General features: G+C 37.8%; 1 protein-coding gene and 1 pseudogene across 3 annotated transcripts in view; both read left to right on the top strand.

Annotated features, from left to right (window-relative positions):
• The window catches only part of CNOT4 (CCR4-NOT transcription complex subunit 4), a 147,828-nt gene that overhangs the window by 43,686 nt on the left and 78,548 nt on the right, over positions 1 to 25,594 (top strand). Inside the window, exon 1 of one of the 3 annotated variants that reach the window (XM_036246163.1) lies at positions 3,574 to 3,659. The exons of the other annotated variants lie outside the window; for them this stretch is intronic. The gene's annotated coding sequence lies outside the window, so the exon portion shown is untranslated. Of the gene's footprint in view, positions 1 to 3,573; positions 3,660 to 25,594 lie in introns of those variants that run through there. 3 annotated transcript variants of the gene reach the window in all.
• On the top strand, positions 14,036 to 16,849 carry LOC118619551 (annotated as a pseudogene).

Raw genomic sequence — 25,594 nt, 5'->3', positions numbered from 1 at the left:
TTGTAAAAGGGTTAGAGTGAGGTTTCCTTTGAGAAAGTCTTAATGTTTTTGTCTTAGTGACATGTAGTTGATAATTATCCAGTCTTTTCTTATTCTGTCTCTCTTTTCCTTCTCCCCCCTTCTCCTTTTTCTTTTAGAGTGCAGATAGGAGAACTGTAAATTAGTTCTATTATACTAGACCAAAATAGGGAGATTGGACCTAGGGAGATAGGGTCGAACTGGAGTAGGTTAATTATATTTTGTAACTTTCCATGCTGGTTCTGATGTTGCAACACCAGGCACTAAGAACCAAAAACAGATTTTAGAAGCATCCAGACCCTACCAAAGCTGATAGTTTTAAAGTTATTGCATTCTCTTTCCATTAGTTTTCCAACCTACACCTGCAGAATTTATTTTCTGTTTTTTAGAAAACTTTTTTTTATCCCTTTTCAAGCATTGTTTGCTTAATTTTTTTTTTTTTTTTACAAAGGAACATAAAAGATAAAGTGAATATACTGATGACAGATACTCTTCTTTTCTTTTTTTTGTTAATCCTCACCCGAGGATATTTTTCCAATGATTTTTAGAGAGAGTGGAAGGGGGGGGGAGGGGGGAGAGAAGCATCTGTGTGAAAGAGACGACCCTGACCAGGGCTGAGGATTGAACCTGCAACCCAGTAGGCCCTGGTTTATCGTGGTTAATCAGTTCCAGATTCTACCGTGATAAATAAATTTATGCGAAGTAGGATTCTTTATTTATATACAGTTGTCCCTCAACACTTCGCGCTTTGACTTTTGCAGCTTCACTCTATCACGAAGTGGCGAGGGACGACTGTACATGCTCTTAACTGGAATGGAACCTGAGATCCTTAAGTCTTAGGCCAGTGCTCTAACTGCTGAGCCAAACCAGCCAGGGCCAGATTCTATTCTTTTAAAATTTTTTTGAAATGTCACTGGTCTTATCCTTATTTTTTAAATCTTAAGAATTGCTGAAACAAAAATATTTTACTGAAGTCCCATATTGGTAAGAAGAGACATAGTTACTTTTAAATACCATCTTTACTATATTTACTACTCTTGTTATTTCTAAAGATTTTATAGGTAAAACAAGGACAGGCTGTGGAATGAGATGGAGTCAATTAAATGATGCTATTTATTCTTGTAGCTAAAATCACTAGCTAAAGTTGGGAATACAGTGTTTGCTGGCAGCAGCCTTTCAGAAAGTATCTTCTGAATATTTGATAAAAGTCATTGAAGAACCCTAGCAAAACCACTTATTCTGATAAGAACCTTTAAAATTGTTCATGTCATTTTCTTACTTGTTTTTATATAAATTTTTTTTATCCTCACCCGAGGACTTTTTTTTTTTTTTTTTTGCATTTATCTTCAGATAGAGCGGGAGGGAGGAGAGGGGAAGAGAGAGAGATAGAAACATTGATATGAGAGACACATTGACTGGTTGCCACCCACACGACTTCAGCCGGGGCGGGGACATACTGCAACCGAGATACTGCCCTTATCGGGAACCAAACCCAGGACTCTCTGGTCCGTGGGCCGACGCTCTAACTGCTGAGCCAAAGTGGCCAGGCTAGTTTTTATATAATTTTAAAATTTAATAATCTAGTCAGGATAGGGGTTGGGTGGTCTAATGGTAGTTAAAAGAAGAAATCATATTAAAATAAATTGTTTCCTTAAAAATAACTAAAAATTAAATGTATTACACTACTGTCAGTAGAATATGGTGACTGGCACAAGCCATCTAGAATTCTAGGGTAACTTTTTGTCTTTAGGGGTTTTTGTAGAACATGATGTAGATCAAGGGTTTGCCAACTATAACCTATAGACTACATTCTTTTGTTCACGGACTAAGCTAAGAATCATTTTTATATTCTTAAAAGGTAAAAAAAAAACAAAGACTGTGCAACAAAGATTGTATGATTGTATGAGGCCCTGAAAGCTTAAAATATTTACTATCTATCCTTTGAAGAAAAGACTTTATTAATCTCTGATCAGAATGAGAGAAGATGCTAAATGGTCACATAGAACCATTTCAGGCCATTCAGAGTTATAGTAAAAGTAATATAAATCAAGAAAATCAACACGGTTGGAACATTTGTTACAATTTTGTTTACAGTAGTAAAATTTTTGAAAAATGTTTTAATAACGGGACTGGTTAAATAAATTACAGGACAGATGTGTAGTAGAATATTATGCAGTGAATCATTACCTATGATTTATGCAAAGGAAACGTATTAATTGCATTAAGCAGGGAGCCAAATTCCAGAACAATATGCAGCATACTTTTAAAACAAAACAAAAAAGACCACAAACATATATAATATGTAACTGATGTCTGTTTAGGTACATAAAATTTTATATATTAGAATATGAGATTGTGGGTGGCAGACATTTTTTCCCCCTAATTGTTGCTTTCTTGTAATTGCTAATTATTTTACAGTGAAATTAAATTTACTTTTTGTTATGGAAAAATTAAACTTCAAATAGAATTTTAAGTCACAAAGATAACAAATATTATTTATATCTTTTTAAATTTACTTTTATTGTTTAAAGTATTACAGATGTCCCTCCTTTTTCCAGCCCCCCATTACTGCCTCCTCCTTGCCCTCACTGCACTGTTGTCTGTGTCCATTGGTTATGCATATATGCATATAAGTTCTTTGTTTTATCTCTTCCCGCCCCCTTCCCTCTAAGGTGTGTTAGTCTGTTTCCTACTCCCAAGTTTCTGGATCTGTTTTGTTCTTCAGTTTATTTTGTTCATTAGATTCCACAGTTAAGTGAGATTATGTGATACTTGTCTTTCTCTGACTGGCTTATTTCACTTTGTAAAATAGTATTAGAAGTATGGATATTTCTTTGAAGTTTAGAGGTCTTTGGACAAATTAAAACAGAACTATCATCAGAATCTTCTTAATGTATTATCCTTAGACATTCAATAGGCTGAGCATGTAATAATAGCATTTCACTGGGATATTCAAAGAATATAATATAATTTTAAGGTATATTCCTAACAACCTGAAGTATCATGTATCATAGGGAACGTGCCTTTCCACAAATTGTTTGTTGGAGTCACTTTCAGAGAGAGAATTTTGACTTAGACCATAAAATTTAAATTAAAATGGCATTTCTTCCTTTCCTTTCCTTTTTTATCCTTTCCTTTCCACGGTATGTTATTGAATACAACTTATATTAAAGTAAATTGATCTTATACATATGTATACATACTTATCTGCAACAATTAAATCAAGATATGTAACATTACCATCACTCCATATAGTTCATTTGTGCCCCCTTCCAGCAGTACTATTGCCCCCACTAGGAGGGAACCTTTTGGACTTTTGCTTAGCTTTGCCTATTCTCAAATTTTATGTAATGGAATCATATGTACTCTCTTGTGTTTGACTCCTTGTTCTCAGCATGATGATCATATCTTTAAGATTTATCAAAATAGCCATTTATATTAGTTTCTTTTCTGCTGTAAAGTAGAATTCATTGAATATAGCACAGTACCATTGAATATAGCACAATTTATCCACTCTGATATTGGTGCACTTTTGAATCTTTTTTTTTTTTGCAGGAATGTGGAGAGGTGATTATGAATAATGCTGCTATGAACATTCTTGTACAAATCTTTTTGTAGGCATATGCACTCATTTAACTTGGGTATGTATCTAGGAGAGGAATTTCTGAGTTTTCGGGTACATGTGTTTAACTTTATAAGAAACTGCTAGTTTCCAAAGGTAGTTGTCCCGTTTTATACTTGAATCAAAATATGTGCATTCTAGTTGCTTCATCTCCTCACTAACACTTAATATTGTTAGGTTTATTGATTATAGCTATTCTGGTGATTGTGTAGTGATGTCTCAATGTAGTTTTTTTTTTTTTTATCCTCACCCGAGGACACTTTTTCATTCTTTGTTCAGGTAGAGCAGGAGGGAGAGAGAGAGAGAGAAACATCGATGTGAAAGGGACACATCGAGTGGCTGCCACCCGCACGACCAACCAGGACCGGGGACAAACTGCAACCGAGGTACATGCCCTTAGCGGGAACCGAACCCGGGTCTCTCTGGACCGCAGGCCGACGCTCTAACCGCTGAGCCAAACCGGCCAGGGCTCAATGTAGTTTTAATTTGCTTTTTTCTGATGACCAGTGAAGTTGAACACATTGAGTGCTTATTGGCCATTTGTGTTAATTATATTGTCTATTGACATGTGGGAGTTCTTTCTGTAGTTTGGATATGAATTCTTTGTCAGATACATGTGTTGTGAATGTTTTTTGCAGTGTGTAGCTTGCCATTTTACTTTATCAATGGTATCTTTTGATGTGAAGAGGCTTTAATTTTGATGAAGTCCATTTTACCAATAATGAATTTTATGCTTGTTGTGTTTTGTCTGGTGAGAAACCTTTTTCTTATTCCAAAGTTATGAAGGTAAGTATTTTCCTAAGTATTCTTCTAAAAACTTTATATATATTCTAATTTTTTAAAAATTGAATTATATGTCCCTTTATTTTTTGCAGTAGTTCTTCAGTATTTGAGATAGGAGTCTTTTGTCAGCAATATATAATTTCGCACTCATATCGAACTCTGTGATTCATCTGAAATGAATTATTTCTATGATATGTTAGGTAGAGGTTCTTTTTTTCCCTCCCACATAGCTATTCAGTTTCTTCAATATCATGCATGGAAAAGATCTATCTTTCTCCATTGAATTTTTTTGGTGTCTGTCCAAAAATTAAGTACCACAAATGCCAGCACTGTTTTAATTATTTTATAGTAAGTTTTGAAATCTGGTTGTGTAAGTTTTCCATCTTTGTTCTTCCAGATTGCTAGAGTATTCTAAGTACTTTACATTGGCATTTTGATGATAATGTGTCTTGGTGTGGACGAACCTCTTTGGGTTCCTCTTTTTTGGGACTCTCTGTGTTTCCTGGACTTGTATGTCTGTTTCCTTCACCAAGTTAAGGAAGTTTTCTGTCATTATTTTTTAAATAGGTTTTCAAATTCTTACTTTCTTCTTCTCCTTCTGGCATCCCTATGATGCAAATGTTGGCATGCTTGAAGTTGTCCCAGAGGCTCCTTACACTAGCCTCATTTTTTTGGATTCTTTTTTCTTTTTGCTATTTGGATCGGGTGTTTTTTGCTTCCTTATATTCCAAATCAATGGTTTGTTTCTTGGCTTTACCTGCTCCTACTATTGATTCTCTGAAAATTATTCTTTATTTTAGTTAGTACATCCTTCATTTCTGACTGGTCCTTTTTTATGTTGTTGATATTCTCACTAAGTTCCTTGGAGGTCTCCTTAAATTCCTTGAAGGTCTCACTAAGTCCCTTGAATGTCTCACCAAGTTCCTTGAGCAACCTTATAACCTGTGTTTTGAACTCTGCATCTGATTGATTGATTATCTCCATTTTGTTTTTTGTTTTTTTCTGGAGTTTTGTTCTCTTTTTTTCATTTGGGACAGGTTTCTTTGTTTCTTCATTTTGCCTGCTTCCCTGTGATTGTTTCTGTGTATTATGTAGAGTTGCTATGTCTCCTAGGCTTCATAGGGTGGCCTATTGTTGTAGGTGTCCTGTAGGATCCAGTTGCACAATCTCCCTGATCACCCCAGCTGGGCCCTTGAGGTGCATCCCTAGTATGGACTGTACAACCTTCTGTTGTAATTGAGTCTTCATTGCTGTTGGCATGTCAATGGGAGGGATTTACTCAGGCAGATCTGCTACAAGGACTGGCTATGCCCACTAGCCACTGGCCTCTGACTACCTTGGAGTATCAGGGGCCCACCACACAGAGCAAGACTTACTTCATCAGGGCTCTGGTACCCACTGTGTCTGCTCATAGAGTGTGGAGGTGGTTGGGTGGTGGTATTTCGATGTGGTCTGAAGCTATCCACTGGGTGTGCTGGCTCTGGGGCAAGGTTAGCCACTGCCTGTGTTCTACCCGGGGCCACCCAGCATAAGCTACAAAGCAATCTGCTGATGGCTGCTTCATGTGCTGGGCTTGGAAGTGCCCAGGAAAAAGCCAAATTGTGAACCAAGGCTGGTTGCCTCTAGTGCCAGGCCTGGGGCCACTTAACGAGAGGTATAGGGCTCTCTGAGACCAGATGCAGCTTGTTTGAGAGATTTTAGGAAACTCTGAAACAGGATCTAAGACAGGCCAATCCTATGGTAAAGCCTTTGGAAACAGCTTGGGTGGGCCTGAAAGTTGGGTGGGGCAGGGCCTCAGGGAATCACCAGGGCAGGGCAAACAGTGTAAGCAAGGTTGCTGGAGTCCCAGATATGGCAGCCATTTGCTGCCCCAGGGAAGCGCTCACCAAAGCAACATCAGCCTCTACCAGCACCTCTGTCCAGGAGAAAACTGCCTCTCTAGCCCTCATCCAGAGGCCAAACAGCTCAGTTCTTTTCTGTATGTCTCTGGCACCCTTCAAACTGCCTCTCCTAGGAGCTCAGAGGGAGCAAGTCCAAGTAAGTCCCTGTGCTGGCTCTTTAAGAGGAGCTGCCTGGGCTCCCACAGCTGCAGCCTCCCTCTACCTCAGTTCCCACTGGTTTTTCCAGCCAGAAGTTATAGGGACTTTTCTTCCTGGCACTGGAACCCTGAACAGGGTGCCTGGTGTGAGACAGGGACACCTCACTTCTTAGGGAGGACCTTCCCAGCCAAGGTGTCCCTCTTGATTTTTATCTGCCACACATGGGTGTGGGACTGACCCATCCGCGCCTCCACCCCTCCTACCAGTCTCGATGTGGCTGTTTCTTTAATTTCGTAGTTGTAGGACTTCCATTCAGCTCAGTGTCAGGCGGTTCTGAATGATGGTTATTCTGTAGTTTAGTTGTAATATTGATGTGGTAGTGGGAGGAGGAAATACCATGGTTACCTACGCTGCCATCTTGACCAGAAGTCCATCATTCTTTTTTATTCTGTGAATATAGTGAATTCCACTTACTGATTTTTTTTACTGTTAAATCAACTATGCATTTCTGGGATAATGACAATCATGATATAGTTTTCTTGAATATATTTGCTGTATATATTTTTTTTTTTTTTGCATTTATCTTCAGATAGAGAGTGGAAGGGAGAGAAGGAGGAAGAGGGAGAGAGAGAAACATTGATGTGAGAGAGACACATCGACTGGTTGCCACCTGCACGACCCCAACCGGGGCCAGGGACAAACTGCAACCAAATTACATGCCCTTAGTGGGGACCGAACCCGGGACTCTCTGGTCTGCGGACCGACGCTCTAACCGCTGAGCCAAACTGGCCAGGGTGCTGTATTTTGTTTGTAAATTTTTTTAAATTATGTTTTTATTGATTTAAAATTTTTTTTTCTGTATTGATTAGAGAGAGAGAGGAAGGGGGGGAGAGAGAGATGGAAACATCAATGTGAGAGCGAAACATTGATTGGCTGCTTCCTTCACGGCCCCTACTGGGGATCAAGCCTGAAACCTGGGCATGTGCCCTGACTGGGAATTGAACTGGGACCTCTCAGTCCATTGGACAACACTCATTCCACTGAGCCACACCCGCTGGGCATATTTGTAAATTTTGAAAGGATTTTTGTATTGGTCTTCATGAGAATTCTTGTTTATTAATTTTTTTGTAATGTTTTTGTCAGGTTATAACAACAGAATTTGCTCCCTCATAAAATGCCTTTGGAAGTATTTCCTCTTCCACTCTTCTCTTTAAGAGCTTGTTTAAGTTTGCTATTATTTATTTCTTAAATATTTGGAGGATTCACCCATGAAGTCATCAAGGGAAGGTTGTTAAATATAAATTCAATGAACTTATAAATGACAATCTAGATTTTCTATTTCTTCTGGGGTCAGTTTTAGAAATTTGTGTGTTTACAGAACTTAGGCATTTCCTTTTAGTTAAATATATTGGCATAAAGTTGCTTATGATTTTACTGTTTATGGTATCTGTAATGGCATCCCTTTTCATTATGATATTGGTAATTTGTGTCTTCTGCATTGTCTTTTGAATTGTTCTTTATGTATAACATTGTTTAATTAAAAAATTTTAGCATTGGCAACAACTTTGGAAATAATGCTAATAGAGATGATAGCATCCTGTATTATTCCTGATTTTAGTTGGGAATTCCTTTAATGTTTCATCATTAGAATGTATTGGGGTAGATATGCATTATCATGTTATAGGTTAATCTCTTTATTCCCAGTTTATTAAGGGATTTTGTAAGGACAAGGTATGGGTTTTATTAAGTGACTTTTTAGTATTTCTTGATATGGACAGTTTTTCGTTCCGATCTTTTGAGTTGATAAATAATTTTCTATTAGTCCTTGCACTTCTGATAAAACTCTACTTAGTTTAATATTGTTGAATTTGGTTTTGCTAATATTGTATTTAGGATTTTTTTCTTTTTTTATTTTTAAGAGAGCAAGAGAAAGGGAGGGAGAGAGAGAAATACGATTTGTTGTTCCACTTATTTATGTATTCATTGGTTGATTCTTGTATGTGCTGTGATGGGGGATCGAACTCACAACCTTGGTGTATCAGGACGATGCTGTAAGCACCTCAGCTACCTGCCAGGCTATTTATATTTTTATGCAAATGCTCTGTAGGTTTTTTATACTTAGATTTTGGTATTAAGCATATGATCTAGTTCCCTCTTGTTTCCCCTCTCTTTCATTATAATTATTAAGCACCTCTTAAGTTCAGAGCACTATATACTTATTCTTGTTTCTTACTCTAAGGCTAATTTATTTATTAGTCTTTGTTTAGGAGACATAATCTTATTAACCTAATTTTTGCTATTTCAGCACATTTTTTTCACTTAATGAGTTGTAGTCTAGGTTGTCACTCATACTCTTCAGGCTAGTTCTTCTGTGGTTCTTAGTTTGATGTAGATTTCTACTTGGTTAATGTATTCTTGTACACCTTGTATTGTTTTCAAGTAGGATTCTCTCTTGTCAAAATTTTCTATTTTTTACATTAAAGTTTCTAGAAGTATGTGTCCTGACCGGGAATTGAACTAGTGACCTCTTGGTGCATGGGCTAGTGACCTCTTGGTGCATGGGCCGATGCTCAACCATTGAGCCACACTGGCCTGGCTGGTCACTTTCATTTTTATTCCCCTCTCCTTCCATTTCTCACCATCATTATTTATATAAACTGTTTTCTCTTTAATTAAATCCAGCTACTTTCTTTGCTATACCAAACTCATTAGTCTACCATGGGCTCTTCTGGTTTCTTTCTTTTTTTTTTGGCTTGTTTGTTCTTTTTTTTTGTTAATCCTCACCTGAGGATATTTTTTCCATTGATTTTTTTTTTTAGAGAGAGTGGAAGGAGAGGGAAGGGGAGAAAGAGAGTAGTGAGACATCGATGTGAAAGAAACGTATTTGTTGGATTGCTTGGTTGCCTCCTGCAAGTGCCCTGACTGTGGCCTGGGATCGAACCTGCAACCCAGCTACATGCCTTTGTTTGGGAGTAGAACCGTTGACCCTTTGTTGTCTGGGCCGACACTCTAAACCACACCAGGCAGGGCTGGCTTATTCTCCTTTCTCATTAAAACTAACTTAGACACTACTAATTGTTTTATTTCACTTTCTCTGCTTTTGTATTTTCATAATTCATATTTCATTTTCATTATTACTCCTTTTGGCACTTTCATCCAATTTTTTTGTTTTTGGAAACTATTCAATTCTAAACTTGTAGGTAATTTTCTCTTTTTATTTTTCTATACAAATAGCATGATTATTTAGAAGTTTACTGAGGCCTCCAACATCAGGAACATTGTGTAAATGTTTAATAAGTGTTGATTGATATCATTGGGGGCAGAACCACAGAATTTACATGCATGTATGCATAACTGATGGACATGGACAACAAAGCTGGGGATGGGGCGGGGGTGATTATGGGGAGGAGGGTTTCAGTGGGGGAAGTAGGAGAAACATCTGTAACAAAAATAAATTAGTTAAAAAAATTTTTTGAAAAATCATTGGGGGCAGTTTTACTTAATACTTAACATGTATTATCCAGAATGGTATTGGTTTTATTGTAGTCATCATATAGTAGGTAAGTATTTCATGTCAGTATTTCTCAGGTCCTATATTTTCTAAATTTCGTCTAATTGGAAAACAAGCCTGTGTCCACAGTTTACTTCAACTTTGTGAAATTTTATATTAGAGTATGAAGATACAGAAAGAGTTTTTTTATATCCTAAAATAGTGCTAGTAGTTTCTCATAGCATGCTAGGATCAACTCAGCAGGGCCAGTAAAAGTGAATGCTTAGAGTGAAGAGAAACCATTTGCTTAATGTAATACTCAAAAGATTTCCTCAGGGAGAAAGTTAAGAGAAATAGATGTGAAAGAAGCCTAATGCTTAACTCATGTTCAAATTTGTGAGGTTTCTGTGTTTGTTTAGAGCAGGGGTTCCTGCTACTTGTTTTTGTAAGGCCTAAGGGAATGGAATTTACATTTTGAAGTGTTTGAAAAAAATAATAAAAGAGGAATATTTTGTGACATGAAAAAATTAGAGGAAATTTCAGTTTCATAGTATATAAATAAAGTTTTATTGGAACACAGCCATACATTTATTTATGTACTGTCATAAGTGCCTTTGCATTTCAACATCAGAGTTGAGTTAACTGCAAGTCTGTATGGCCCTCAAGTATAAAATATTTAGTATATAACCCTTTACAAAAAATTTGCCTACCCCTAGTTTAGAGCCTCTTATTTAGTCAACATGTTTTCCATTCCACAATTAAATAAACAGAATATCCTTCATTTCCTCAGAATTTGCATGTACATATGTTTTAGTCATCTTTTTACCCTATAGGTTTAAATTCCAAAAAACCATTTGAAATATAATTATTTAAAGAGACCATTTAGCTGCTAACAATGAGTACGTTTTTTCTAAATTGCTTCACTTGTAATTGATCATGGACTTTTATTTTAAAGTGTACAGAATATACTTATATGCAACCTAAAGATTAATAATACAAGCACATTGGAGACAGCTTTTGAGTTGATTGAATAGGTTTGCATTGCTATATAGATTGAAAACTTGTTTTTTAAACAGAATTCTTTTTTTGATGACTTACGTGTTTTACTATTAAAATTGAACTAATGTCATGTGACAGTGGTCTTTTGTTTATAAAATGTTTTATTGTTTAAAACATTTGGACACATACTTTCTCCTCGAGACTTTCCACAGAAATAGTTAGCTTAACATTTTCTGCTTGAGATTAGTTCATGGGAATAAACTTGTACATGTAGCAGAGAATTCTGAAGTGTGTCCACTCAGCCAAAAATTTTCAGTTCTTGCCATGAAATGGAAAGACCAAAACAGGATGAAAGGACTTAGGGACAGATGATTTGGAAGAGGAACATTTGATCGGCAGCATGTGATCTGGGATTAGAGTTTAGGAGGTTATAGATAAAATCTAAGTGGCTGGGTGACAGATTTGGGTTTCTAAAGAGGAGGTCACACTTAACCATGCCAATAACCATAATTTTTATTTTAAATACTGAGAGACTGAGACTGGCTCTTACACTTCAGTTTAGTATTTCTCTTTGGATTACTTTTTTTTCTATCTTATCTGTTACTACTGGTATATTGTAAATTAATGTACAGAAGCATCTCTAAAAGGACTAATTTTTAAGTCCAGAGTGACCAGTAGGGTTTTAGCTTTTGAGCCTGGATGCATTTGTTTTCAAGTAGGTCTTGGGGTGATTCCTTAAAAACTTTAAAAATAAGCATACCTTTCTGCCATGCATTTGCCTTGACATAGATATGAGTTTTTTTGTGTGTGTTTTGTTTTTTTTCCTAAATTGAAAACACATTGACCTAGGCAACTACTGTTGACAACTGGTACGAGTATGGTAAAGAACTAATTAGCACAGTAATTAGTCTCTGCTTTGATGTTGTGCAATTTGATTTTATCTAATTAATAACACTATCAGGCTTACTGGCCTTCTTCTGAGAGAACATGAACTAATAGGAAACAGGTTGATGTGTATTCTCTAATTATACATTCAAGAGTTTTTTCATCTCATCATTTTATCTTCTTTTTATTTTTTTATTGTATTTGATTTTTAATTAATCAAAATAGTTTTTTCCATTACACATGTAAATGTTCATTTTCTAAAAATTGGAAAATAAAAGGAAAAAAACTACTCATAGCCTCCTTACTAAGTGAAAAATTGCTATTTAGGTATATTTCCTTTGAATCAATTTTCTGTGTACTCCTCTTCCCCCCAGTTGTGCAGACCTATGATTTCCTATATACATTCATCTATGGTGCATTGTTGAACATAATAGATTCAATGTTTGCACTCAGAGGATTCAAAGTTTAATATCCTTAAAAAGTTGCCCTGGCCGGTTTGGCTCAGCGGTTAGAGCATCGGCCTGCGGTCCGGAGAGACCCGGGTTCGGTTCCTGCTAAGGGCACGTACTTCGATTGCAGTTTGTCCCCGGCCCTGGTTGGTCGTGTGGTGGCAGCCACTCGATGTGTCCCTTCGCGTCGATGTTTCTCTCTCTCTGTCTCTTCCTCTCTCTCCCTCCTACTCTACCTGAACAAAAAATGGAAAAATGTCCTAGGGTGAGGATAAAAAAAAAAAAAAAAAAGGTTATTTTTGAAAATTAACTTGCTATTAAAGAAGAAATGTATAATCATAGGCAAGGTTCAAGTTTCTAATTCATCCCATTTCCTTCATTGTTTTTGTAGCTATAACCACTAATACCCGCTTGTTTACATCTTTTTTTATGGTTTTACATATATAATTATATTTGTATATGTAGAAAATACATGGTTTCATTTTTAGTATAAAAACTGTTACATAGTACCTGCAATTATCATTGTCATTTAATATGTTTGAATGTACAGGTTCCTCGTAGTCTTTTGTTGTTGTTGTTCATCCTCACCTGAGGATTTATTTTTCCATTGATTTTTAGAGAGAGTGAAAGGGAGGGAGGGAGGAGGAGGAGAGAGGGAAACATTGATGTGAGAGAGACACATCGATTGGTTGCCTCCTGCACACATCCTGACTGGGGGTGGGGATTGAACCTGTGAACCTGTGGTGCAAAGCCAATGCTAGTCTAACTACTGACTCACACTGGTCAGAGCGCATCTTAGTCTTTTAAACTGCTATATAGTATTTAGTTTTATTGATATACCATAATTTTGCCATTTTCTGTTAATGACAGGATTTCCATTTTCTTGCTACTGCAAATAGTGCTGTGCACAGCCGGTGTGGCTCAGTGGATTGAGTGTTGTTCCTTGCACCAAGAGGTTGCCAGTTTAATTCCTGATTATGGGCTCAGTCCCTAGTATGGGGGTGTGCAGGAGGTAGCCAATCAATGTTTCTCTCTCATCAATGTTTCTATCTCTTTCCCTCGCCCTTCCTCTCTATCTAAAAATCAATAAAAACATATTTTTTTAAAAAAGCATTGCTGAAACTGTTTATATATGCCCCCTCATTAAAATGTACAACTGTTGCCCTGGCTAGTTTGGCTCAGCAGTTAGGACATTAGCTGTGGACCAGAGTCCCAGGTTCAGTTCCCACTAAGGGCATGTACCTCAGTTGCAGTTTGTCCCCTGCTCCGGTTGGAGTTGTATGGGTGGAAGCACTTGATGTGTCTCTCTCACATCAGTGTTTCTCTCTCTCTCCCTATCTGAAAATAAATGCAATAATGTCCTCGGGTGAGGATTAAAAAGAAATGCAACCGTTTCTCTAAGGAAGTCAAGGGAAGTGGAATTAGATGATCATAGTGAGTATGTGCTTACCCTTGAAATGTAATCATTCATATTGCTCTCAAAGTTGAACCTTACCGCAGTTTATCCTGTATCACTCCTCTCCCAGCACATATATTGTTACTGTTTAACATTTTAGCCTTGTTAAATCCAGCAAATTATATTATTTTACATAGAAATATGTGATTCAGTTTACATACCTCTTTGCCATATTCTTTCCTCACCCTCCTCAGGAATAGGGGAGAGTATGGACCTGCCTGTTGGTTGTAGGAGTTGGGGGGTGGGGTCTCTTCATGGAGGCTCTCTGTAGAGGCCCAGACCCCTCTGCTCCCCATGAACAGCTGCCAGGCAGGGCATAACCTGCATCTCTGTCTGGCCCTGCACCCACCTCTGGTTTGTGCAACTTTGATCCTACTGCTGCTTGGTCTTTCTGTCCTGGGTCTTGACGGCTTTCTTTTCACTCACAGGACTGGCCTGTGCAGCGGTGACATATATGAGATCTGGGTCTCATTCTTTTTTTTTTATGAATTTTTAATTTTTTTTTTGTTACAGATATTTTACCTTTTTACCCCATTGGCACCCCCCACCCCACCCCACCCCACCTCCGCCCCGTCCCCGGCTTAGTTGTCCATGTCCATTGGTCACGCATACATGCATATAAGTTCTGTGGTTTATCTCTTCCCACCCCCCCCACCCCCTCTTCTGAGGGATGTCAGTCTGTGCCCTACTTCCATGTTTCTGGGTCTACTGTATTCCTCAGACTGTTATATTCATTATATTCCGTATATAAGTGAGATCATGTGGTATTTGTCTTTTTCTGCTTGGCTTCTTTCACTTAGGATAATACTTTCCAGGTCCCTCCATGTCGTCTCAAAGGATAAGAGATCTTTCTTTCTTACCGCTGCATAGTACTCCATTGTGTATATGTACCACCACTTTTTTATCCATTCGTCTACTGGTGGACACTTGGGCTGTTTCCAGATCTTAGCTATTGTAAATAGTGCTGCTATGAACATAGGGGTACATATATTCTTCCTGATTGGTGTTTCAGGCTTCTTAGGGTATATTCCCAGCAGTGGGATCACTGGGTCAAATGGAAGTTCAATTTTTAATTTTTTGAGGTAGCACCATATTGTTTTCCATAGTGGCTGCACCAGTCTGCATTCCCACCAGCAGTGTACTAGAGTCCCCTTTTCTCCACACCCTCGCCAACACTTGTTGTTTGATGATTTGTTGATGGCGGCCATTCTGGCAGGTGTGAGGTGATACCTCATTGTTGTTTTAATTTGCATCTCTCTGATGATTAGTGATGTGGAGCATTTCTTCATATATCTTTTGGCCATTTGTATGTCCTGTTTGGAGAGGTGTCTATTCAGCTCCTCTGCCCATTTTTTAATTGGGTTCTTTCTCTTCCTTTTGTTGAGTTGTAGGAGCACTCTATATATATTGGAAATTAACCCCTTATCTGATACATCATTGGCAATGATGTTCTCCCATACAGTGGGTTGCCTTTCCATTTTGATGATTGTTTCTTTTGCTGTGCAGAAGCTTTTTAGTTTGATGTAGTCCCATGTGTTCATTTTCTCCTTTATTTCTGTTGCCTTAGGTGATGTATCAGTGAAAATTCTGCTCCATGTGAGGTCCGAAATTTTGTTGCCTACATTTTCTTCTAGAATTTTTATGGATTCATGGGTCACATTTAAGTCTTTTATCCATTTTGAGTTTATTTTTGTGTATGGTGTAAGTTGATGGTCTAGTTTCATTTTTTTGCATGTAGCGGTCCAATTTTCCCAACACCATTTATTAAAGAGGCTGTCTTTACTCCACTGTATGCTCTTGCCACCTTTGTCAAATATTAATTGAGCGTATTGCCTTGGGTCCATTTCTGGGTTTTCAGTTCTGTTCCACTGGTCTATATGCCTGTTCTTGTGCCAGTACCAGGCTGTTTTGGTTACAGTCGCTTTGTAGTATAACCTGATATCTGGTATTGTGATCCTACCTACTTTGTTCTTTTTTTTTCAAGATTGCCGTGGCTATTCGGGGTCTTTTTTGGTTTCATATGAACTTTTGAAGTATTTGTTCTAGTTCTATGAAATATGTTGTTGGTATTTTGATGGGGATTGCATTGAATCTATAGATTGCTTTGGGTAGTATGGACATTTAAATGATGTTAATTCATCCAATCCATGAACAGGGTATATGCTTCCACTTTTTTATATCTTCCTCTATTTCTTTTTTCAATGACCTATAGTTTTCTGCAAATAGGTCCTTTACTTCTTTGGTTAAGTTTATTCCTAGGTATCTTAATATTTTTGCTGCGATGGTAAATGGGATTGTTTTTTCAGTTTCTCTTTCTGTGAGTTCATCATTGGTGTACAGGAATGCCGTCGATTTCTTGACGTTAATTTTGTATCCTGCTACTTTGCCAAATTCATTTATTAAGTCTAGTAGATTTTTGATGGAGTCTTTAGGGTTTTCTATGTATAATATCATGTCATCTGCAAATAATGACAGTTTCACTTCCTCCTTTCCAATTTGGATCCCTTTTATTTTTTCTTCATGTCTGATTGCTGTGGCTAAGACTTCCAGTACAATGTTAAATAAGAGTGGCGAAAGTGGACATCCCTGTCTTGTTCCTGTTCTTAATGGAAATGTTTTTAGTTTCTTTCCATTGAGTATGATGTTGGCTGTAGGTGTTTCATATATGGCCTTTATTATGTCAAGATATGATCTGGGTCTCATTCTTGAGATCATTTGACCAGCTGACCCTGTACCCTGTGACTGTCCCAGTCACAGGGAAGTGGTATGGGTCCCATGTTGTGGGACCTTTAATTGCAGAGATGGTCCAGACAGGAATAAGACCCAGACAAGACCCAGACATTCCAAGCTGAGGTCCTGGGTAGTCAGATGGGATGGAAAGGATTTTCTGGAAGAGAGCTGGTCTTCATTACAGCCACTGTAAGACAGAAAGGACCCCAGGAATCTACCTGTATTTTAGTGCTGCTCCAGGACTCCTGCCCTCCAGCCAACCACCCATATCCTGTTTGGAGGAAGGAGCAGGAAATGCCACCCTGGGCCCTAGGATGGCTGAGGATTGTGTCAGTCTGGAGCCAGGAAGGCCTTGTGCTCACCAAGCTGCTCACCTAGGAGGAGCTGGCTCTGTGTGTCTTCAGGCTGCTGGTTTTGGGCTCCTTCCTGTTTCTCTTCTGTGGCCTTCTCTGATTTTCTTACTGTTCTGTGCTTCCACCCATACGGGGAAGTCCTACTGGTCTAGAATCTGGCTCTGAGGGCACTGGCCTAGTTCCTGTCTTATTCTCATGGTTAGGCTTGACTGCTGTAATCACCTGCTTGAAACAGAAAATGAGGCATTGCAATGCCAGGCTTAGATGCTGTGACCTGACATTGCAGGCCATCGGGGCCACTGATGCAGAGGGGAAGAGACTGAGTGAGTGAAAGAGAGAGACCAGGCCTTTCTTAGATCTGAACAGACTGGGAAAGGAATACTTTCTGGTCCCAGGCAGATCCTGGGGTCCTGAGGCCATCCCAGTTGAGATGAGTACCTATACCTATCTCTAGTTGTCACTTCCTCTGTTTTTTCCTCAGTTTCTGCAGCCATTCCAGAGCTTTCCCCAAGGGCTCTCTCACCTGCCCTGTTTTTTAATTTTATTTTTCTCCAGGTGTGAATCAACTTCTCAGTCCTTGGTTCTGAGTTGGAAGAGATGTTACAGGAAGTGGAGAGCTAGAATGGTGCATGGACGGATGGGAATATGAGGATTTTTTTGCCCATTGTTGCCCAGTGTATTTATTGGGTATTGGATTGAGGTCGAAATTTTAGAGTAGACTGGTTCAGGAGGTTTGGGGAACTTTTCCTTGTTGACTTCTAGTTTGGGGTACAGATTGTCATAGGGCATGGGTTACTGTAGCTATTCCCATGATTAGACCTTGGCTTTGGAAAACACCTGGTTTTGATTCAGCTCTGCCACCATGTGTCTATGAAATAAAATAGATCATTTCAGCTAGTTGAGAGAGTCAGGTGGGTTTGGTCGTGGCAATGCTTTGAAAAAAATTAAAAAAGAAAAAATAGAACATTTCAAGTACCTTAGAATACCCCCTTAACTCCCAATGTACTTTCGGTTCATAAGCCTTTCCCTTTCACCTACAGGAATTCACTATCCTGATATTTGTCATTTTCTCTGCATCCCTAAAATATAGTTTTCTTCTATTTGTTGGAATTTATAATACTACAGTTATATTCTTCTTCATGATTTCTTTGTTCAACATTATGTTTGTGAGATTTAAGTATTTTGTGTAGCTGTAGTTGTTAATTTTTATACCGCCATTATTTCTTTTAATACTTTTTCTTCTTGTATTCCCATTATGTGTATGTTGATGCATTTTATGGTGTTTTACATTTCTGAAGCTTGGTTCGTTTTTCTTTACTCTTTTTTCCTGTCTTTGGACTGCATAATCTCTCTTGATCTGCCACCATCTGTTTCACTAGTTCATTTTTTTCTAGTTGAAACATACTGTTGAGCCCCTCTAGTGACTTTATTTCAATTGTTGTACTTCCCAACTCCAGAATTTCCATTTGGTTATTTTTTTAAAAAGAAATATCTAACTTTTTATTAAAATTCTCTATTTGATGTGACATTTTCATTATACATTCCTTTACTACTTTAATCATGGTTTCCTTTAGTTCTTTGAGCATACTTAAAATGGTTCCTTTGAAGTCTTTGTCTGTAAATCCAACATCTGGTGGCTCTTACAGGCAGTTTCTGTTGCCTGCTTTCTTCCTGGTGTACATGGGTTATACTTTCCTGTTTCTTTGCGTGGCTTGTAATTTCTGGTTGGAAACTGGGCATTTTATTTTAGGTAGCAAATGTGGGTAGTGGTCTCCTTCCACCCCTCCCAGCGCTTGTTATTGTTATTTGCTTATTTGTTAAGTGACTGGGTAGATTATTTTAGTGAAGTCTGTTCCCCTCTTGCAGTGTTACCCATCTGGTGTTGTTCCTGGGGCGTGCAGATGTAGATATGCCCACATGCACCCTGGGATGACAGTATTTTTGGCAGGCCTCTCTTCCTTGACCACACCCAGATGTTAATTGCCAGCTGACTTCTTCCTTGCTGTCAACAATGCCCTAGGACACAAATTTCTTCTCAGCTTGATCCAAAAAAAATTGGAGCTCCCTTGAAGGGATAATTCTTGATGTCAGACTTTGAACTTTGTTCTGACTGTAGGAGGGCTCATCCTAGCTGTCTTATTTCCCTGGTTCTCCTCGTTGTTTCCTGCAAACTAGCTGGTTTACCATATAGCCTGTATCTAAATCTCTCAGTTGCCATTCATCACAAGCTTCTTGGTTTTGAGATTGCCTTTAGGCCTGAAATTCACTTTCTGTTGCATATGAAGTTTTCCTTTGGAAGAGATTCAGAGCTATCTGTTTTTAAAGTCTGCTTCACCTACCTGCCAAAATCTCTGGTTCTGGTTCTGGAGTTGGATAGTGGGGAGAGTGGTGCACTTTTCATGTCAGATATTCCCAGTTTAGTAACTGAGCACTTCTTGGAGTGGTATACAGTAGCCTCAAATCTTGTTTTGCCTTTCCTGGTGTAGGAGCTCTGCTTTACAAAGTATTTGGGTGGAAGACAGCCTTGGACCTAGTATTCAACATGCAGCAGCAAGGTTTCTTTCCCACCAGTGGCAGTTGGGTGGAAGAGGGGAGCCCCCACCTATTGGCTGCACTTACCTGGAATTTAGCGTTAGCATCAGGTAGCTTTGGGCAGGATGAGAAATGCTGATGTTCTGCCCCTCCTGGCAAGATAGCTTTCTGAGGTAGCTGTAGTGAAAGGGCATTCTGTGTTTCTGATGTACCAATCTGGAGTGGAATTTCAGTTTCACTGAGCTGAGAGTGGGAGGGAAGGAGAGAGGGAACTAACAGGTTTTGGTTCAAATACCATATAGTCTTGCTGTTTTTTCCTGAATTTTAGTAGATTTTCTTGAATAAATATTTTGTTTGTTTGTTTGTTTGTTTGTTTGCCTTAGGCCTTTAAGATCATTTCCAGATACTTGAAATGATTGGTTTTAAGTAATTTTTACCAGTTTTTCTGGGGAGTGGGTTCATGGAACTCCTCATACTCTTATGCTGGAAGTGGAACAGAGAGAGATCTTTTAATAATATAAGTCAAATCTATGCCATCTCTCTGTTTGAAACTCTCTGGTCCTCTTCCTTTATTTCATAAAGAAAGCCAAAGTTGTTCTAATGGCCTATGAGGAATCCTTACAAGATCCTGTACCCTCACATCTCTGTCCTTATGTCAGATTGTTCTTCTCCCTACTTATTCTCTTCTAGCCACTCTGAATTTGCTGTTCTTCAAACACTTCAGGTATATCTCCTCTGTGGAGCCTGTATACTGACTTCTTCATGCCTGGTCGGTTCTTTTCACAGATATTTACATGGCTTATTCAAGTACCTCCTTTAAATGTTAACTTTTCATGAAACCAACTCCAACTGGCCTATTGAAATTGCAGTCCCATCTCTGGTACCTTCTTTCTTCATATCTTATAATCTTAAACTCTTATAATCAAAAGTATATCACCTTCTATCATATTATTTTATTTACTGATTTATTATGATTATTGTTTAGATCTCCCAATTAAAAGTTAGGCAACAGGGCTTAGATTTTTACCTATTATGGTCAACTAATGTATCCCAAAGACCTAGACTATAATTTGAAACAGTAAAAGCTTGATAACTATTGAATCACTGAATGAAGATTAAAAAAAGAACTGTTGCCCTGGCCGGTTTGGCTCAGCAGTTAGAGCGTCGGCCTGCGGTCTGGAGAGACCCGGGTTCAGTTCCCACTAAGGGCACGTACCTTGGCTGCAGTTTGTCCCCGGCCCTAGTTGGGTCGTGCGGGTGGCGGCCACTCGATGTGTCCCTTTCATGTCGATGTTTCTCTCTCTCTCCCTCCTGCTCTATCTGAATAAAAAGTGGGAAAATGTCCTCGGGTGAGGATAAAAAAAAAAACAAAAAAACAATTAAAAAAGAACTGTTAGAAAGGCAAAATCCTTAACTGGCCAACTGTCTAACTTTACTAATACAGTTAGAACCTGTTCACATAGAGTAATAAATAAATGTTATTGGTGTACTAGGTACAGTTAGAACAACCAGTTAGCTTTCTTGATAAAGAGAGGTTTAAGTGTGCTTAGTGCCCCTCCATTTTTTCAAACCCCCTCTTCCTTTAAAAGACTAATTATTGTTAAGTAACCATTAAATAATAACTTCTCATTCTCTTGACTCCAGGCCTTGCTAACTTCTACTTTTTGTGTCAGTGAACTTGCCTTTTCTAGATACTGCACTATCAGTGGAATCATGATGATATTTGTTTTTTTGTGACAGACTTACTTTATTTAGAATAATGTTTTCAAGGCTCATCCACATTGTAGCATGTAACAGAATTTCATTCTTTTTATGGCTGAATAATATTTTATTGTATGTATATATTACGTTTTGTTTATCCATTCATCTGTTGACAGACACTTGGGTTGTTTCTATCTTCGGTTATTGGGAATAAACCTGTTATGAATATTGATATACAGGTATCTGTTAAGAGTCTCTGCTTTTAATTCCTTCTGTCTATCTGGAAGTGGAATTGCTAGATCATACACTAATTCTGTATATAACTTTTTGAGAAACCACCAAACTGTTTTATATGGCGCTGCAGTACTTTACATTTTCTAGTGTTTTTTTTTTATACATATTTTTTGAATAGTGCCCTAAGCAAAAGCCATGTATTTGCTCTTTATGAGTGATATGGAATTTTTGAGCATGATTTTGAGTATGTGATTTTTATTTTGTGCACTTACTACATGGTATGTGAGATTTTTGGTGATTCAGGAACATTCATTATTATGTGTGTCAGAATCTATACTGTTATGGTATTAGTTGCAGATGATATAGAGAGTAAAAACTCAGGCAATGAGGTAGAAATTTCCTGTAGAATTTAAGTTTTTGAAAAAGTAATGTAATTTTTAAAATTTTGAACATTTGCACTTTATACCCAAGAATATGCAGTAATGACTTCAGTTATCATCATTTCTATCTTTACCATGTTGGAAAGGGCATAGGTTTTTAAGTTGACTGACTGTCTTACTGTTGATTTGTGTCTTTAATGCTTACTTAAAGGCTGGGTCACCCTTTGGCCTCAGTTTTGTCTTTTATAAGGGAATAGTACATTTTTACCAAGTCACTGTAAGGATTAGATCGTATATGTGAAAATGGACTTTTTTTTTTTTTTTTGCAAAATTAATTGCCGAATTGAAAATTGATCACTTCTGTGCTATATCCCTCACACCTCATCCAGAAAGTCATTGACTTTATTACCCTTTTTTCCATTTAAAAACATCTTTTATTTCTGTGTCTTGTACCCTTATAAATCTTACTGTTTCAGCTCATTGTTTTATTTTTATTTTAATATTAGTTAACTGGCTTATGAAATAAAAATTATTCTTTCCTAAGAGAAAATCCTGGCCAAGATGTTTAGAGGGGAGAGAGTTTATGTCAGTTTATTTTAAAAGCTTAGTTCAGTGGGGTTACATAAAAGAAATTTCTCTGTACTTGAAATTCCATTAAATTTTGTGTCTCTTACTTTTTTTCAGATGAGTAACTTAAGTCCTAGAGCTTTTGAGTTTTATCCAAAATCCTACAGCTACCTAGTCGAAGAGATGAGGCAGAATTCAGCTATTTTTTTTTTTTTATCCTCACCCGAGGATATATGTTTTTTACATTAATCTTCAGATAGAGCTGGAGGGAAAGAAGGAGGAAGAGAGAGTGAGAGAAACATCGATAAGAGAGAGACACATCGACTGGTTGCCACCCACACGACCCAACCAGGCCGGGGCCGAACTGCAAGCAAGGTACGTGCCCTTGGCTGGAATCAAACCCAGGACTCTGGTCTATGGGCGACGCTCTTACTGCTGAGTGATACCGGCCAGGTCAGAAGTTAGATCTTTTACCTGGTATTTTAGTGTTCTATCACATTAGTCAGCTCTTTTACCTGGTATTCCAGTGTTTTACCACATCAGACTTCCATTCTGCATTTTACCAGTTGTTTGATTACATTTGGCCACTGGCTTGCATGGCATCTCTCCATGGTGCTAGAAGTGTACAAAATGTACCTGGTTTTGTATTAACTATCTTAAGGGATTTCTTGTTAGGTTTGTCTTTTTTTTGTTTTCCTCTCTCCCTCTCCCAAAGGTTCTTAAAATTAAAAGAGCAATTAAAAAGCAAAACCTCAATATGTCATTTTTAATTTACAGTAATCTAAGAAGATTTTCAGTTCATAAACCCTGCATATTGTTTCCTTTCCAGCATCCCATAAATTACTTCACTTAAAACCCTAGTAAGCTGTGGTTGTGGAAATAAAATCTTATAATCAAAAGTATATTAGAAGTATAGATAATAACTCTCAATTAGTTTAGTTTAGTTTAGTTTAATTTAGTTTCCTGTTGGTGGAACCAGTGTTTAAGACTGTATTTTCTACAGGTACAGTTTTTGGATATTCAAGTTGGGGGAGCTATTAGATTGGCTCATATGAGGAAACTGATAGTGACAAAACTGAGACCAAGATGCCTGAATTATTTATAAATACATGTACCACTTTTCTTTTTAATTCTTATATTGAAATAATTATAAAAAGATATTTTATTTCATTTTTCTGTTAATAACAAAAGTCACATTTAATTTTTCTAAATGAGATGAAAGTAATTTCCCTTTTTTTTTAAGTTGGCCATTTGAATTGCAAAAATAATGTTTGGCCCTGGCCAGTTTGGCTCAGCGGTTGGAGCATCGGCCTGCGGATCAGGGAGTCCTGGGTTCGGTTCCCGCTAGAAGCACATACCAAAAAAAAAAAATAATGTTTGTTGTAACGATTCAGATAATATGGATTTTTAAAAAATAAATTAGTAGTCTACTTTTCTCCATTTTGTCTTTTGTGATATGGTAACACTTTAGTGTATAACCTTTCATGTACTTTATTTTTTTTTAGGAAAATAAATCAAATATATTAGTCTCCAACTTACTTTTTTTTTTTTTTTTATCATCCTCACCCGAGGACATTTTTCCATTCTTTGTTCAGATAGAGTGGGAGGGAGAGAGAGGAACAGAGAGAGAGAAACATCGATGTGAAAGGGACACATCGAGTGGTCGCCACCCGCACAACCAACCAGGGCAGGGGACAAACTGCAACCGAGGTACGTGCCCTTAGCAGAACCAAACCCGGGTCTCTCCAGACCGCAGGCCGATGCTCTAACCGCTGAGCCAAACCGGCCAGGGCTCCAACTTACTTTTAAAAAGTAAAAAACACTATGTAATAGACATCTTCTGATTCAACACACACACATCTGCCTTATGGCTATATCATTATTTACGCAGTGATTTCCCAGCTGATGGTTTGCAGTTTTGTGCTTGTGTGAACAGTGCTGTAAAACATAGCAGAGTACTTGGTACACATGTGTGAGTATGTAGGACAGATTCTTAGGTGATATAAGGAAGTGGTTAAGAGCACAGATTCTGGGGCTGACTTCCTGGAACAAATCCAGGCTCTACCACCTAATAGCTGTGCAACTTACAGCAGGGTACTCTTTGTGCTCCCATTTCCTCTTTACGAAGAGAAACATAAATCAGTGATCATTCTACTTTGTGGGGAGACTAACTTCTTTGACAGGCCGGTGGGGAAACATGCTATCTCACTGTTTACAAACTAAAAATGTTGATCACCCTTTCATATGTTGTAATCATTTGTGATTCTTCTGTGAAGTACTCATATGCTGTTCTCATTTATTCTTTTGACTTATTTGCCTTTCTAAAATTGCTTTATAGGATTTCTTTATATATTCCGGACACGAACTCTTCATAGTATGAATATATCCTTTACTCTTGCTTGCTTTTCATTTTGTTTATGTTTCTTTTTCCCATGTTGCTAAGTTGATTATATCTTTTAGGGCTTCTGAATTTCTCTTTTTGCTTAGGAAGACCTTCTGTATCCCAAGATTTGAAAAATTCTATTTTTTTTTCCCTAACACTTTAATAGTTTATTTCGATGTATATTTCTTCAGATCTTTTGGGATTTATTTTGATGGCAGTGTGACATAGATATATACTGTTTTTTCTTAAAGTGGATAGACCAGAATCCTATTACTGCTTATTAATTGGCCCATCCTAGACATATTGATTTGTAATGTCACTTTTATCAAATATTAAATCTCATAAAATTATGGTTCTTTTTCTAGATTTTTAAATTTAGTTTCTTTGATCATTTGTCTATATTTGTTCCAATATAAAATTATTTAAATTATTGTAGCTTTGTAGTACAGTTCAATATCTGATTGCACAACTCCCCATATTCCCGCCCCCTCCCCCCCGAAGTTTTAAAGCAGTTCTCATGCATTTATTCTTTTATGTCAACTTTAGAATCATTTTGTCAAATTATGTAAAAATAACCAATCTGTTTTGATAGGGAATTTTGGAGCCTATCCATCCTGTTTTAACAGCGACTTTAACCTAAATTGTTACTTAAAAAATTTCAACTCTGGCCCTGGCTGGTTCGGCTCAGTGGTTAGTTAGAGCATTGGCCTGCGGACCAATGAGTCACAGGTTTGGTTCTGGTCAAGGGCATGTATCTTGGTTGCGATTTGTCCCTGGCCCTGGTTGGGGTCGTGTGGGGAGCAGCCACTCAATGTGTCCCTTTCACGTCGATACCCCCCCCCCCCCCCACTCTATCTGAATAAAAATGGAAAAATGTCCTCAGGTGAGCATAAGAAAAAAACATTTTTTTTTTTCAACTCTGGCCCAGCCAGTGTAGCTCAGTGGTTGAGCATTGACCAACCCATGCACCAAG

This window comes from Molossus molossus, unplaced genomic scaffold (assembly GCF_014108415.1).
Source record: "Molossus molossus isolate mMolMol1 unplaced genomic scaffold, mMolMol1.p scaffold_m16_p_7, whole genome shotgun sequence".
Taxonomy (NCBI): domain Eukaryota; kingdom Metazoa; phylum Chordata; class Mammalia; order Chiroptera; family Molossidae; genus Molossus; species Molossus molossus.
The sequence above is the reverse complement of the archived record's forward strand: the minus strand, read 5'-3'. Positions and strand labels throughout refer to the sequence as shown.